Source organism: Platalea leucorodia, assembly GCF_965183815.1.
Source record: "Platalea leucorodia genome assembly, chromosome: W".
NCBI lineage: Eukaryota > Metazoa > Chordata > Aves > Pelecaniformes > Threskiornithidae > Platalea > Platalea leucorodia.
This window is the reverse complement of record NC_138859.1, coordinates 5,476,150-5,491,248: the sequence shown is the minus strand read 5'-3', so window position 1 is coordinate 5,491,248 and position 15,099 is coordinate 5,476,150.

The following is a 15,099-nucleotide window of genomic DNA, read 5'->3' as shown; positions in this document are numbered from 1 at the left end:
AGTCACCCACACTGTAACCCCTGAAGCTCCCACTAAGAAGCTGCCTCAGCTCCACAGATGTTCAGAATGGAACAGCCTGCACTTTCTTAGAGCCCCAGAATATGTCCAAACTTTCATTTAAAAATTGAGCATGTTACATTTGAGTGCAATATTGCCCCGTCAGTGACATCCCGAACCTGACGCTTGTTAACATTGTACGCTCAGTGATCTCAGTGACTAAGGGCAGCAATTTGAAAAGTCACGGAGCTTCACAAACTGAGATCCACCCTAGATCCCCTGGTCTTTACCTCACAACTTACATCTAGCCACAGAGGGTACCACACCAGTACAGCAGAAGGTTGAACTCATAACTTGCAAGTATATTTTTGGAACACAGAATTTTATTTACTGCATATTTGGATATAAACCAATATATAACTATTAAATCACAAACTCCACTGTAAGCTTAGAAACATTCCCACTGAACTCAGTGGGACTACCCAAGCGATAAGAAATGCTTTGGGATCAGTCACTTGAGGCTCCCAAATCTGGTTAAATTCCCTTGCCATTATAAACAGAATCACAAAATCATGGAATGGCTGAGGTTGGCAGGGACCTCTGGAGGGCATCTTGTCCAACCCCCCCCCCCACACACACTCAAGCAGGGCCACCTAGAGCTGGTTGCCCAGGACCATGTCCAGATGGCTTTTGAATATCTCCAAGGAGGGAGACTCCACAACCTCTCTGGGCAACCTGTTCCAGTGCTCGGTCACCCTCACAGTGAAAAAAATGTTTCCTGATGGTCAGACAGAACCTCCTGTGTTTGCTGGCAGGCAGCAGCACTCAATCAAGTGTTTGGCTGCTTTCCCACGATAAAGAGAGCAGAGTCGGCTGCACTGATTTGTTGTCACCTTTCAGGCACCAGAAGGCATGCTTCTGAATGGCCTGGGCAACGTTAAGACCCTAAAATTGTTGTTAGCTGGTATTCATTTTAATAAACTTAATTTGTAGCCTCTGAGCCTGAAATGGTGTAAAATTGCTTTGCAATAGTAGGGCTGTGGTGCAACCCCGCTGCCTGGGTGTGGGTCAGCTGGTTCCCTATAATTCTCAGCTTTAGGGCTTCAAAAAGAGTTGTTTTGGCCTTGATATCCTAGTATAAAGTGAAGGTTTTAGCATTGGTGGATGCCTTGCAAAACCAATTTCTTTATAGTCTCTTGTAAATCACCACGTAAGATCTTCAGGAATTTACTACAAATGAAAACACACAAAACTACCTTACCATACTTAAAAATTATTTTCATCCAGGAGGTGGATGCAGAGGGATTATTAAGACCCTCTTTTGGGACCTTATGATTCAGAGGGTGTGGATAACTTGCATCCTTCTAATATATAAATAAGTGTATATAATATATAAATATGCATATAATTATATATACATATATACATATATAGGCAGTTGTGATGGAGTCTTCATGAACATTGTGGTCCAGTCTTGTTAAGTACAGCAAAAGGTATCCTTATTCTCTTTACTTAAGTCACAGAAGAAGGGATACTCTAATGAGAGTTTTAGGAGTGTTTAAATACTTTTTTATGAGTACTTGTGCTATTTTTCCTCATTTTAGTTTTTTGTCTTCCCCTTGGTGAATCCATGCTGACTACTCCTGATCACCTTCTTGTCCTTAATGTGCCTTGGCATGGTACCCAGGATTAGCTGCTCCATCACCTTCCCAGGGATCGAGGTAAGGCTGACCGACCTGTAGTTCCCTGGGTCCTCCTCCTTGCCTTTCTTGAAGATAGGAGGGATGTTTTCTTTCCTCCAGTCTTCAGGCACCTCTCCCAATCACCATGATCATTCCTAGGTTATCGAGAGTGTCCTTGCAACGACATCTTCCAGCTCCCTCAGCACTCATGGGTGCATCCCATCAGGGCCCATGGACTTATTATGTCCAGTTTGCTTAAGTATTCCCTGACCTGATCCTCTTCCACCAAGGGTATGTCTTCCTTGCTCCAGCCTTTCCCCCTGGGCTCTGGGACCTGGGATTCCTGAAGGCCGGTCTTGCTAGTAAAGACTGAGGTAAAGAAGGCATTCAGTACCTCAGCCTTTTCCATGTCCTGTGTCACCAGGTCCCCTGCCCCATTCAGCAGCGGGTCCACGTTTTCCCTAGTCTTCCTTTTGTCTCCTATGCACTTATAGAAGCCCTTCTTGTTGCCCTTGACATCACTTGCCAGATTTAACTCCAGGTGGTCTTTGGCTAAGACCTTTGGCTAAGACCATCCTAAGTTGGATGGATGCTTGTTGTTGTTGTCCTGGATGCTTGGACAATGTTTCTGCATTCCTCCCAGCTTACCTGTCCCTGTTTCCACCTTCTATATGCTTCCTTTTTGTGTTTGAGTTTGGCCAGCAGCTCCTTGTTCATCCATGCACACCTCCTGGCTTTTTTTGCCTGAGTTCCTGCTCATTGTGGATGGACTGCTCTTGAGCTTGGAGGAGGTGGTCCTTGAGTATTAACCAGCCTTCTTGGGCCCCCCCTTCCCTCCAGGGCCTTATCCCACGGGACTCTTCCAAGCAGATCTTTGAAGAGGCCAAAGTCTGCTCTCCTGAAGTCCAGGGCTGTGAGCTTGCTTTTCACCCTCCTCCCTGCCCTCAGGATCCTGAACTCCACCATCTCATGGTCACTGCAGCCAAGGTTGCCTTTGACCTTCACATCCCCAACTCTTGTGGGTGAAATCCAGGCTGTAAATGAAGTCCCCATTGAAATGAAATCCCCATTTCTTTGTGGGTGTTCAAACAGCTGACAGAAGCAACCAACCAATATAACAGAACAGATGCCTTCTTGCACCAAGGCAGAGTTAACTAAGGTATTAAGAAAAAACAACAGCAACCTATAGGCAGGTATTTAATCTCTGTTCTCCTGTTCATTTCTCAGCAACACAATAAAAGGAACACATGCTACAGTTAATGATTTACATATTTATAACCCAATCCTCTTGACCTTTGTTAGCCAAAACACCTGAGTAAACCAATCTGTATGCTTAAATTTCTTGTAACACCTGGGAATGCGGCATGCACTTTAAAAAACAATTTGGGCAGGGAGGATAATTGTTTTGGTTTTTAAGGTAACACAAAGGAGGAAAACAGAAATAATAAGACAGAATTTAAAAATAAGATAACAAGTGGTAAACGCTAAAACCAGAATATAAAAAGCTATTTTGCTTATGCAGTTGCACACTTGTTTTTCAACGCTAAGAAGTGGTTTGTTCATTCTCATCCACGCGACCATCTCTTGCTTTCCTCATTTCTCCTCCCAGCAAAAAGCTGACTGGGTGAAAAAACGTTTATCAGTAAGTTTGAGGATTATAGCTAAATCATTGTGCTGATTTCAAGTTAATGGTCATAAAAATCTCATATTACCTTTGCAGCAGTTCTTTGGATGGAACACAGTATTTTGACTGTTTATAATTCTTAGAACAGAAAACACATCCTAAAGGAATATTTTAAAAATAGGTGTACACTTTTTGATGACTACCTCTTTTGGCTTCATTCATCCGGTGAAATGAATTAAATCTGAAAGCCAGGGTAAGTCTAATAGGCAACGCGTGGCCCGCTTGAATAAGGGCGGGATTTCTTTTGAGTATGTCTCACAGCCTGCAGCTAGTGTTTGGTCTTGAGTTAAGACAGTCAGTGATGCTTGTAAATTTTATAGTCACGTGTGGTATAATGATAATTTAGAAGCATATTTTTGTCAGACTAGCAAGGGAAGGTCATATGAACATGGCAAGAAGCAGAGTTAGCGGATTCCTTTAGCCCTACCTAAAATCTCTAGTTGTCAGATTAAAGCTTTTAACTTAGTAAACCAATCTATTCTTCTGTATTTGAGTGAAATATGTTTGATTATGCACACCCTGCTGATAAAACCAAAGTGTTTACTCAGAATAAATGCATGTTTTGTGTGCTAGAGCACAGTGTTTGCTTGGAAACAAATTGGAGCTTTAGCAGGGAAAAATGACCGTTGACCAGATCTCTAGCAATATGGAAGGTTGCTTTTGTATGGATGTGTTAGGCACACATGGAATGCTGGAAGGCAATGACTGATGATATTGCATTCGTATGATATGCAGAGGACATCTGAAAAATTAATTGTTAGAGAGGTTTTGGATGGGAATGGAAGACTGTTTGTTATTCTACCCTGAAAAGTTTAAGATATAAACACTGGACTCGAGAGCTTGTTCGACAGTTACTGGGAAGAAAAAAGGATATCACCGTGAGTTCCTAAGTAAGGACACAATGTTGATTAACCCCCCCCCCCCCCCAAGCTTTATTTTCATTATGATAATTTGTTATTGAAGACAAATAGCAATTAGTAAAAAACCAACTGTAACCAAGATTTTAAATAACCTAACAAAGATTATTTTTTATCTTCATAAATTGATTTTTGCTCTTCTTAGTTGTGGAGTCATGATTTCATTTGTTCTTCATGCTCAAGACCCACAAAGGAAAAAGGATCGAAATTTCTGAAGTGAAATAATGCAAAAGTTAAATTAATTTAAAAACAGACTTTGCAGCTTCTCTATATATGTGACAAAAGCATATAAATAAAATAAAGAGCACACCTAGTGTTCTTCTTCACTTACTGGTTCCTTTAAGAAAAGTGAATGACAAATCTCATATCAGATACAGCTGATTCTATTGCATGTAACTTTGCTGATACACCTAATCCATTATATGAATATACCTCCAGGATGAGAGAGTGATATCAGGAGAATGACATTAGACAGAAAATAAAACTAAGAATTCTTTGACTGCTTGTAATACCTGAATAAACATTTATAACTCAACTTTCTGTTAGACAAAATCAAAAGAGAAGAAAGGAAAAATCCTCTTTAAGTTTATATATGTATTACTTATATATTTCCATAAATAAAAAGTAAGCAGTCTAATCTAAAACACTACAAAGACCTTTTCTTTGACCTTAACTGACTGGCAGAGACTCAGCTGTAGTACAGGTGACCCTTTGTTTGTCAAGCAGATAAAATAAAAGTTTGAGTTAAAAGGCTCTCAACTAACCCGAGTTTCAGTGCTATGCTCCAGTCTGTCCCTGAAATGCTGTAACTACTGCTTTGTTAGTGCAGTGCATGCCTGAAGTCATTATTTTTCAGTCACCTCCTGACTATTTAGGGAGAAAACCTGGCCTAAGGGTGTCAATGGGAATTTTGCCACTGACTTCATTTACAGCCTGGATTTCACCCACACCTTGCTGAATCATTGTTTTCTTTTTTACTGAGTTTTCCAAAATATACGATATTAGATAGCCTTCATATTCTATCTTTACCACTATTGCTTTTTCCAAATCAAACATCTCCATTGTGTTCTCGGTCTTGTTTTCCTCCCGTAGCTACTTTAAAATTCTCCCCTATCTGCTTGAAAATACCTGTATCGTACGGGGCCAGGTTTGTCAGATTTTTTGTTAGCCATTCACCGTAATACAACAGACTAACTCTTCATGCTGAAAGAACGTGTGAACTCCTGGAGCACAAGGTATGTCAAAGTTGCCAACAGAAGTCTCTGAAGGGAGCTTCTGAGGGCAGCCATGGACATACATTTAATTTTGCAGATTGGCAAAAGCACATCATCTTTCCAAGTCTGTGATTAAGTATCAGTCTGCAGTTGGGGGTCTGGGGCTCTTCGAGCTGTTGCATCTCTGAGAAGATCCTGTCTATCTCCCTTTACATCGTCTCTGATGCTGTGCAGTGTGCTCACTTTCTCCTGTAACTCCTCCACTTGGCAATACAGCTCCTCCAAGCCAGCACACCTCCTGCAGGACAGAGGGCCATCTCTCCTGGCATCAGAGAGAGGCCCCAGGCACTCCCTCCAGCCTGGGACTTGGAGAGCTGCTTCCACCATCCAAAGCTCCGTCTGCATTAGAGCAGCTGCCCCTGTGTACTGGTTTTGGCTGGGATAGAGTTACTTTTAGCTTGTATGGTGCTATGTTTTGGATTTGTGACCAAAACAGTGTTGATAACACAGGGATGTTTTAGTTATTGCTGAGCAGTGCTTACACAGTAATTCTAGGCCTTTTCTGCTTCTCACACCGCCCTGCCAGCAAATAGGCTGCACAAGAAGTTGGGAGGGGACACAGCTGGGACAGCTGGCCCCAACTGACCAAAGGGATATTCCATACCGTATGATGTCACGCTCAGCAATAAAAGCTGGGGGAAAGAAGGAAGAAGTGGGGACATTTGGAGTGATGGTGCTTGTCTTCCCAAGTAACTGTTACGTGTGATGAAGCCCTGCTTTCCTGGAAATGGCTAAACACCTGCCTGCTGACGGGAAATAGTGAATGAATTCCTTATTTTATTTTGCTTTGCTTGCACACACAGCTTTTGCTTTCCCTATTAAACTGTCTTTATCTCAGTCCATGAGTTGTTCTCACTTTTGCCTTTCTGATTCTCTTCCCCATCCCACTGGAGGGGGGGGAGGGGGGAGTGAGCAACCAGCTGTGTGGTGCTTAGCTGCCTACCAGGGTTAAACCACAACACCCTGCTAGAGCAGAAGCTTCAAAACCTGCTAGGGAAACTGCCCTGTGTGTGTTACCACCATATCTGAGACTGTTATGAATTCAGCTGAGGCCCTCTTCTTTGTGCCCTTCTATGCAAATTGCTGCATCTGTTGACTGCCTCTATTAGCTGTATGACCTGCTGTGTTCTGGGCCTGGCTCTTACATAGGCCTCTCCCTAGCACTAGCTAAAAGGGTGCTTCATCCTCTCTAATCAGGGGGCAATTGCAGCAAAGGTTCCAGGCATCCTGGGTCAAGGGCAGCTGACCATGCTCGTTAGATGCTGCTAGAGCTTTCTCAGGTCTGCACCCTTGTGGCTCCCCTTACCTTGTTCTTGGCAGCAGCAGGCACCCTCAGGTTTCTCAGAGGGTTCCCAGGTGTTTCCTGATGATCCTCAATCTCATCCCCAGAAGATCCAGAAGCTCCCAAAGCAGAACCCAGAGACTGCTGCATCTGTTGGCTGCCTCTGTTAGCTGTGCTCTATTAGCCCAGGCATCAGGTGGGTGGAGGGTCCATGCTGGTATCTGCAAGTGTGGAGTGCCTGTGTGATGAGTGTGTGAGTGCATGCATGCTTGCTAGTGAGCATCAAGCTGGATTAGCCAGCGAGTAGGGGACCTGTGAAGTGGGTAAGAGGGCCTGGGATCCGGGTAGTGGTACCAGGCAGACAGAGGGGGTCGTGCTGCTACTCGGGGGATCCGCAAATGTGTGTGTGCCTTTGCTAGTGAACTTCTATCTCTAACAGCCAAAGAGGAGGAAGGGGACTTGGCTACCTACGTGCTGCTGTTTTACGTGAGTCCTGTATGTAGGTGCTGCTGAAGGCAGCACCTTGTCTGTGTAGCCAGCTGTGTCAGTGTTCTCTGCGTGTGTGTGCGTGTGTGTCTCTGGGATACATGCTCAGCTTTGCTACTGGTTGAATCTGCAAACAGGAAAGCAGCAGCCTTGTCCCTCAGTCCAGGCCAGAGACCCCAGGTCTCCAGGCGTACTGCACTGGGCTCCAGTGGCTGGGCAGGAGGAAGTCCTGGGCCGAAGCTGCTGGAGGTGATGGCTGCTCTTAACATCCCTTAACAGGCTTTGCAGTAGCAACAGAACCTCAGAGTTTACAGAGTAGTTCTCTAATCCCCAAAGCTATTCCTGCTCCTTGGTATTGCCCATCCTTATGCTTCGGACATACAACTTCAGGTCCATCCTCTGAGTGATTGACAGATCAGCACACCTAGCTCCAAGCACTCACACAGCTGTTTTGCAATTCACTTAAGGGCAAAGCTCTGTACCTGTCTGCAGAGAGAAACACAGGGAGTAACATTTTTCAGCATGTTTATTTGATCAGAGTGCTGATTACAAACATGTGGTGTGTCCTAAGGACATCTGTCAGCTGGGGAGAGAAGAGGAAGCTCCTTCTTTTGGCTTTTGCTCTCAGAGCTTCTTGAGACAGTGACTTAGGAAAGGAGGGGGAACACACAACAAAAACCAAAACACCCAACAGTTGGCATTCACAGGGCTATTTAAAAAAACCCAAACAAACAAAAAAACCCCAAACAAAACCAGAAAAACAATCGAAAAAACCCTGCAGATCTGAATGGGATCAGAGAGCAGGATGTAGCTTGTTTTCCTAAAAGAAGTTCTTCCTTCTAGTCAGGGAACACATTGTGCTCATGGTAGCTCTGTGTTTCATCTGGATCTCAGGGACACTGGCCAGATCAGAATAACGTGTGCCACACAAGCCTCCTATGTTGTTTCTCTAATCATTAGGAATTAGAGAAGCAGACTGATGAAGTTTCATACCCTAGAAAATGCATTAATTCACACTTTAATCAGCACGTTAAACATTTTGGCCTGGTTGACAGAGTCCCTTGGGAGGCAGTCCTGAAGGGCAAAGGAGTCCAGAAAGGCTGGACATTCTTCAAGAAGGAAATCCTACAGGCGCAGGAGCAGGCCGTCCCCATGTGCTGAAAGACGAGCCGGCGGGGGAGAAGACCGTCCTGGCTGAACAGAGAGCTTTGGCTGGAACTCAGGAAAAAAAGGAGAGCTTACGACCTTTGGAAGAAGGGGCAGGCAACTCAGGAGGACTACAAGGATGTCGTGAGGTTATGCAGGGAGAAGAGTAGAAGGGCCAAAGCCCAACTAGAACTTAATCTGGCTACTGCCGTGAAAGACAACAAAAAGTGTTTCTACAAATACATTAGCAACAAAAGGAGGGCTAAGGAGAATCTCCATCCTTTATTGGATGCAGGGGGAAACGTAGTGACAAAGACTGAGGAAAAGGCCGAGGTACTTAATGCCTTCTTTGCCTCAGTCTTTAATAGTCAGACCAGTTGTTCTCGCAGTACCTCATCTGCCCCCTGAGCTGGAAGACAGGGATGGGGAGCAGAATGAAGCCCCCCTAATCCAAGGGGAAATGGTTAGCGACCTGCTACACCACTTAGACACACACACAAGTCTATGGGGCCGGATGGGATCCCCCCAAGGGTACTGAGGGAGCTGGCGGAAGTGCTCACCGAGCCACTTTCAATCCTTTGTCAGCAGTCCTGGCTAACCGGGGAGGTCCCAGTCGACTGGAGGTTACCAAATGTGACGCCCATCTACAAGAAGGGCCGGAAGGAGGATCCGGGGAACTACAGGCCTGTCAGCCTGACCTCGGTGCCGGGGAAGGTCATGGAGCAGATCATCCTGAGTGCCATCACGCAGCACGTACGGGACAACCAGGGCCCAGTCAGCATGGGTTTATGAAAGGCAGGTCCTGCTTGACTAACCTGATCTCATAGAATCATAGAATCATAGAATCGTCTAGGTTGGAAAAGACCTTCAAGATCATCGAGTCCAACCGTTAACCTAGCGTTGCCAAGTCCACCACTAAACCATGTCCCTAAGAACCACGTCTACCCGTCTTTTAAATACCTCCAGGGTTGGGGACTCAGCCACCTCCCTGGGCAGCCTGTTCCAGTGCCATCTCCTTCTATGACAAGGTGACCCGCTTAGTGGATAAGGGAAAGGCTGTGGATGTTGTCTACCTGGACTTTAGTAAAGCCTTTGACACCGTTTCCCACAGCATTCTCCTGGAGAAACTGGCTGCTCATGGCTTGGACGGGCGTACGCTTTGCTGGGTAAAAAACTGGCTGGCTGGCTGGCTGGCCGGGCCCAAAGAATTGTGGTGAACGGAGTTAAATCCAGTTGGCGGCCGGTCACGAGTGGTGTTCCCCGGGGCTCAGTACTGGGGCCAGTTCTGTTTAATATCTTTATCACTGACCTGGACGAGGGGATCGAGTGCACCCTCAGTAAGTTTGCAGATGACACCAAGTTGGGAGGGAGTGTTGATCTGCTGGAGGGTAGGAAGGCTCTGCAGAGGGATCTGGACAGGCTGGATCGATGGGCCGAGGCCAACTGTACGAGGTTCAACAAGGCTCAGTGCCGGGTCCTGCACTTGGGTCACAACACCCCCATGCAACGCTATAGGCTTGGGGAGGAGTGGCTGGAGAGCTGCCCGGCGGAAAAGGGCCTGGGGGTGCTGGTCGACAGCCGGCTGAATATGAGCCAGCAGTGTGCCCAGGTGGCCAAGAAGGCCAACAGCATCCTGGCTTGCATCAGGAATAGCGTGGCCAGCAGGACCAGGGAGGTGACAGTGCCCCTGTACTGGGCACTGGTGAGGCCGCACCACGAATCCTGTGTTCGGTTTTGGGCCCCTCACTACAAGAAGGGCATGGAGGTGCTGGAGCGTGTCCAAAGAAGGGCAACGAAGCTGGTGAAGGGTCTAGAGCACAAAAGTCTTATGAGGAGCGGCTGAGGGAGCTGGGGTTGTTTAGCCTGGAGAAAAGGAGGCTGAGGGGAGACCTTATCGCTCTCTACAACTACCTGAAAGGAGGCTGTAGCGAGGTGGGGGTCGGTCTCTTCTCCCAAGTAGCAAGGGATAGGATGAGAGGAAATGGCCTCAAGTTGCACCAGGGGAGCTTTAGATTGGATATTAGGAAAAACTTCTTCACTGAAAGGGCAGTCAGGCGCTGGCACAGGCTGCCCAGGGAAGTGGTTGAGTCCCCATCCCTGGAGGTATTTAAAAGACGGGTAGATGTGGTGCTTAGGGACATGGTTTAGTGGTGGACTTGGCGGTGCTAGGTTAATGGTTGGACTTGATGATCTTAAAGGTCTTTTCCAACCTAAACGATTCTGTGATTCTATGATTTTTCACCACCTTTGGGCATAGGTTAGCTAGCTAGCCCTGCCTAAACTTGGAAGAGCACAGGGCTCTGAAAGAATATCAATCTAAAACTAAGAGGAGGGAGGGGAGTGAAAAATAACTGAAATATGAGCCAGTGAACAGCATATACATTTTTATCTTTGTGGTTCAGGAAAATATTTTTTTATACTGGGAATTAAAGTGCAAATGGAGTTGATTTTGACATTGTGTGTTCCTCTGAACCTACAATGAGGCAGGAAGGAGGCATGCTTCTGGATGTCAAGAAATTAGGCTTTAAAAAAATATATTTACTCATTTATCTGTACAGAAGTTCTGTAGTGAACTGGGAAGTAAAAGCAAAGAGGAAACAGGCCTGGAAAAGAAAGTAAGTGCTCTTTTATTTGCTTGAAAAAAAATAACCCTAAGCATTTCTTGTGTAGCATGCAAGAATGAGCGATTAGCTTAGAAGAGTTTGGCTATCCCTGCTTCAGTGCTCAGCCATCCCTGAAGAAATACAATATAAAGTACCCACAAGAGTCAAAGAGTTGAGATCTAATTACTCAATAAAGATTCATATAAGCTACACGGGTCAGAACTAACCTTGGAGGACTGCACAATTAGTCCGTGGTCGTTTTGCTTCCTCTACTAACCAGAGAGGCTGAAGTTACTGACCATGCCTGAGACAGACTCTCTGGCATTCAAGGATAGCAAAGGCTTTCATGAGCTAAACTGGAAGGAGCAGAATATAGCGTAATTGAAAAGTACTGAGTTTCACATTGGTCTACTTGTCTTCACAAACAGTCACTGTAGGCAGGTTACCTTTTTAACCTTGGAAGGGCTATATTCTTGCAACCTAAGTTTCTCTTAAGCATGAGAGGGGTGTGAAAGATAACTATGAGGATTAGCTAGTGAATAGCACATCTTATATCTTTGCGGTTTAGGAAGAGACTTTTGTAATGGAAACAAAAAGTTACACATAGAGTGGATTTCAATTCTGCTGTGTTCCTCTGTGTGTCAACGCAGGAAGAAGATGAATAGCACTCAAATATCAAGAGACTTATTTAAGTGTCATTCGGGCTTAAATTTAAAAATTAAAAAAAAGGAACTGATTTGTTTACACAGAGATTCTGTAGTAAGTTGGAAAGAAAATAACTCTAGACTTAATTATGCACAAGAACATTAACAAACTGTGTTTACCCAGCAAGGGAACCTCTCCCAGCAACAATTCCTGTTAGAGGCTTCAGGGCTCCCAATCCTCGGCATGGAGAGAGAGAGAGAGAGAGCGCACGCTGCTCACCTGCTTGTTTCACATAGATGGAAACCCCCACAACATTTCCCAAACTTCTGTGAACATAGTCCTCATAAGCAACAGCTACACAGACAGGGATGTAATTTCCGTTCCCAAAGAAGTCCCTGTTGTCAACCTTTTTGTTATATATGCACTCTTTGCTACAGAGCCTCCCCATGTAAAACATCTCTTTAATAAGCAGCTTCTCTTCTTGCAAAGTTTCTAATAATGACTCTCCAGAACAAACAAACAAAAAAATCTGCAATTTGCTGAAGTCATGTAAATATTGCACTTCACCCCATTCCTGGCATTACTTTACCTCCATGCATCTTTCTGTTGCAGCTACTTCACTGAAACCTTAGATAACTCACCAAATCATATTTAGACCGAGTTCCTCCTGCTGTGGCCAACCCAAATGATTTAGTAGCTTACACACACTCCCTCTCCCTCTCCTCCTCTCCCTCCCGCTGGCTCTGTTTCTCTCTCTCCCCCCGTTTCTGTGTCTCTCTGCGCCTCTCTGCACCTCTCCCCCTCCCTCTCTCCCTCCCTCTGTCTGCCCTCTCTCTCTCTGTGTCTCTCTGTGTCTTTCTCTCTGTCCCTCTCTGCATCTGTTTTGGTCTCTCTGTCTCTCCATATTCCCCCCCCCCCCCCCCGTCTCATGCTGTCGCTGTTTGTTGTGCACTCTCTCTCTCCCTCCCCCCCCCATCTGCCTCTCTCTGCCCCCCTCTCTCTGTTGCTCTGTCTCTCTGTCCCTCTCTGTGTCTGCCTCCATCTATGTGTCTCTGTCATGGTCTCTGTCTCTCTCTGTGTTGCTCTGTCTTTGGTGTCTGTATCTGTCTTTCTCTGCCTCTCTCAATCTCTGTCTGTCTGTCTCGCTCTCGCTCTCTCTCAGTTTCTGTCTTTCTGCCTCTCTCTCTGTCTATGTCTCCCTTTCTTTCTTTCTTTCTCTGTGTGTGTGTGCGTTTTCCCATCTCTCTTCCCTATCTGTCCTTCCCTCCCCAAGGGTCTGAGTTGTAACCCAAGTAATTGTTAAAGTACCTGTCTTCAATTTTATAAAGACACTGCTCAATAACACCTTCCCGGATGAAAGCATCTGAAACACTAAACACCTGTTTAAAGCTCAACAAAAACTAATTATCAGCTTGCAGCATATTGCTACTTGATCAGTTAGTTTTGCTTTGAAGCTCATGTACTTTCATATGTTGGAGGGTTTAATACATTGGCTGTTCAGCCATAATAATTGCAAATGCTATTTTGCTGTTACTGGTTTCTATGTTTTAAGCCAGTAGAGGTTATGTGAACATATTTGTGTAAATGAAAAGGTGAGTATTTTTCATTATATCACTTGATATTTAATGATTAAATATTGCTCTAGGTAGGTATTAGCTTCATACTTGTGCCTTACAGAGCACAACATGCATGGCTAGTGCTTAGGAAGTAACAAAGGCGGCAGCTGTGGCATATGTTCTAAGGACTGTGGACCAAATTGATCATTTCTCTTGAGGATTCTTGTATTAGTGTCCCTTATGTTGGATATGCTACCCCCTTATGTTTCTGATATGGTGGGCCTAAGTACCTGATAAGTACCTTATTCTGAAACACCGGAATTCCTGTATTATTCTATGCAATGTATAATACCATGTCTACCATTGCTAAACAGTGTTTGGGCCAACTTGGGTAGATGGTCGCTATACTTTCTGCTAATATTTCCTCTGCCTCACTTGCTAGGCACATGTGTGACTAGCTGGAGTACTAGCAAAGTCTTTATAGCGATGGGCCTCAATGCAGCTAATTGCTGCTGTGCTTCTTGGCTGTCTCTCTGAGCTTTCCAGTGCCCCTGACCTGACTGAACCTGTGCTCTATAAGAAGCTGTTGGGTTTGTCCTTTAAATTTTAGCTAGCAAGCAAAAGAATGATAAATATGCTCTGTGTTAAATTAGTTAAGTGAAACCACTAATTTCCTGTGAGAAGGGGGAGGAAGACAAGAGGCGACGAGCACAAACTGAAATACAAAAAATTCCATTTAAACAGAAGAAAAAAACTTTTTACTGTAAGGTGGTCAAACACTGGAACGGGTTGCTCAGAGAGGTTGTGACAAATATCTCACCCTTGGAGATATTCAAAACCCGACTGGACACAGTCCTGAGCAACCTGCTCTAGGTGACCCTGCTCTGAGCAACAGGGGGTTGGACTAGACAATCTCCAGGGGCGCCTGCCAGCCTCAGTCACTCTGTGGTTTTGTGATACTCTCACAACTTGAGCCCTGTCATATTAAGATGCTCAAACCCAACATCTGGTTTGACAAGATTTTTCAGGAATTGGTTCACAGTGAATCAGAAAGAAACATGTTGACCTTTGGGGTATACTAGAACCCAGGAAAAACACAGAGGCTTCTGTATGTGTGCAGTGGCATTGCTCCTAATGTTTCTTTCCCTTCCAGTTTGGGCCACGTGTTCCTTTGATCCCTCTTCGTAACACCATCCAGGTCCACCTCGTGCAGACATTCTCCATTTACTGCTGATGCTTCTCCCTGTTCTTTTGTCTTTAGTCCAGCTTTATCTTTTCCTTTCTCTTTTTCTTCTCCTTCCCTGCCCCCCCCCCCCAATTGTTCCAAAGCACCTCCTGCCTTCCCACTGTCTCTCAAAGGGTAATTGTTGCAGCCTAAAGTCATAGGTTCATTAAAATTTGTTACACTGCTTAAGCATTGTTTTGAAAATTTGACAGAGCCTCCCAGAAAACATGTCCTCAGAAAGTAAATATTTTTTTCTGGACTTGTCAATAAGAGAGAAATATGTGCTTCATCTAAAAAGGATACTGTTAAAACTTAAATTGCTGCTCAAGTAATGAGCAGTCACTTAAGAGACTAAGAGACTTGCTACACATAATCTACTTTTGTCCTTATGTACTTGTTACACTAAATGACTAGGATAACCTCAGTGAAGACAACGTTACTGATTTATATATCTTTAATTAGATGTCGATGTTCATGAATAATGTGGAAATTAGTCGAGTGATGACTTTAGTTATCAGGAGAAAAAGGCTGAAAACTTCTGAAATCTGTGCACAAATCCAGTTTTATTTCAGTTACCTGAAAAGACTTCAGTAGCTATACAG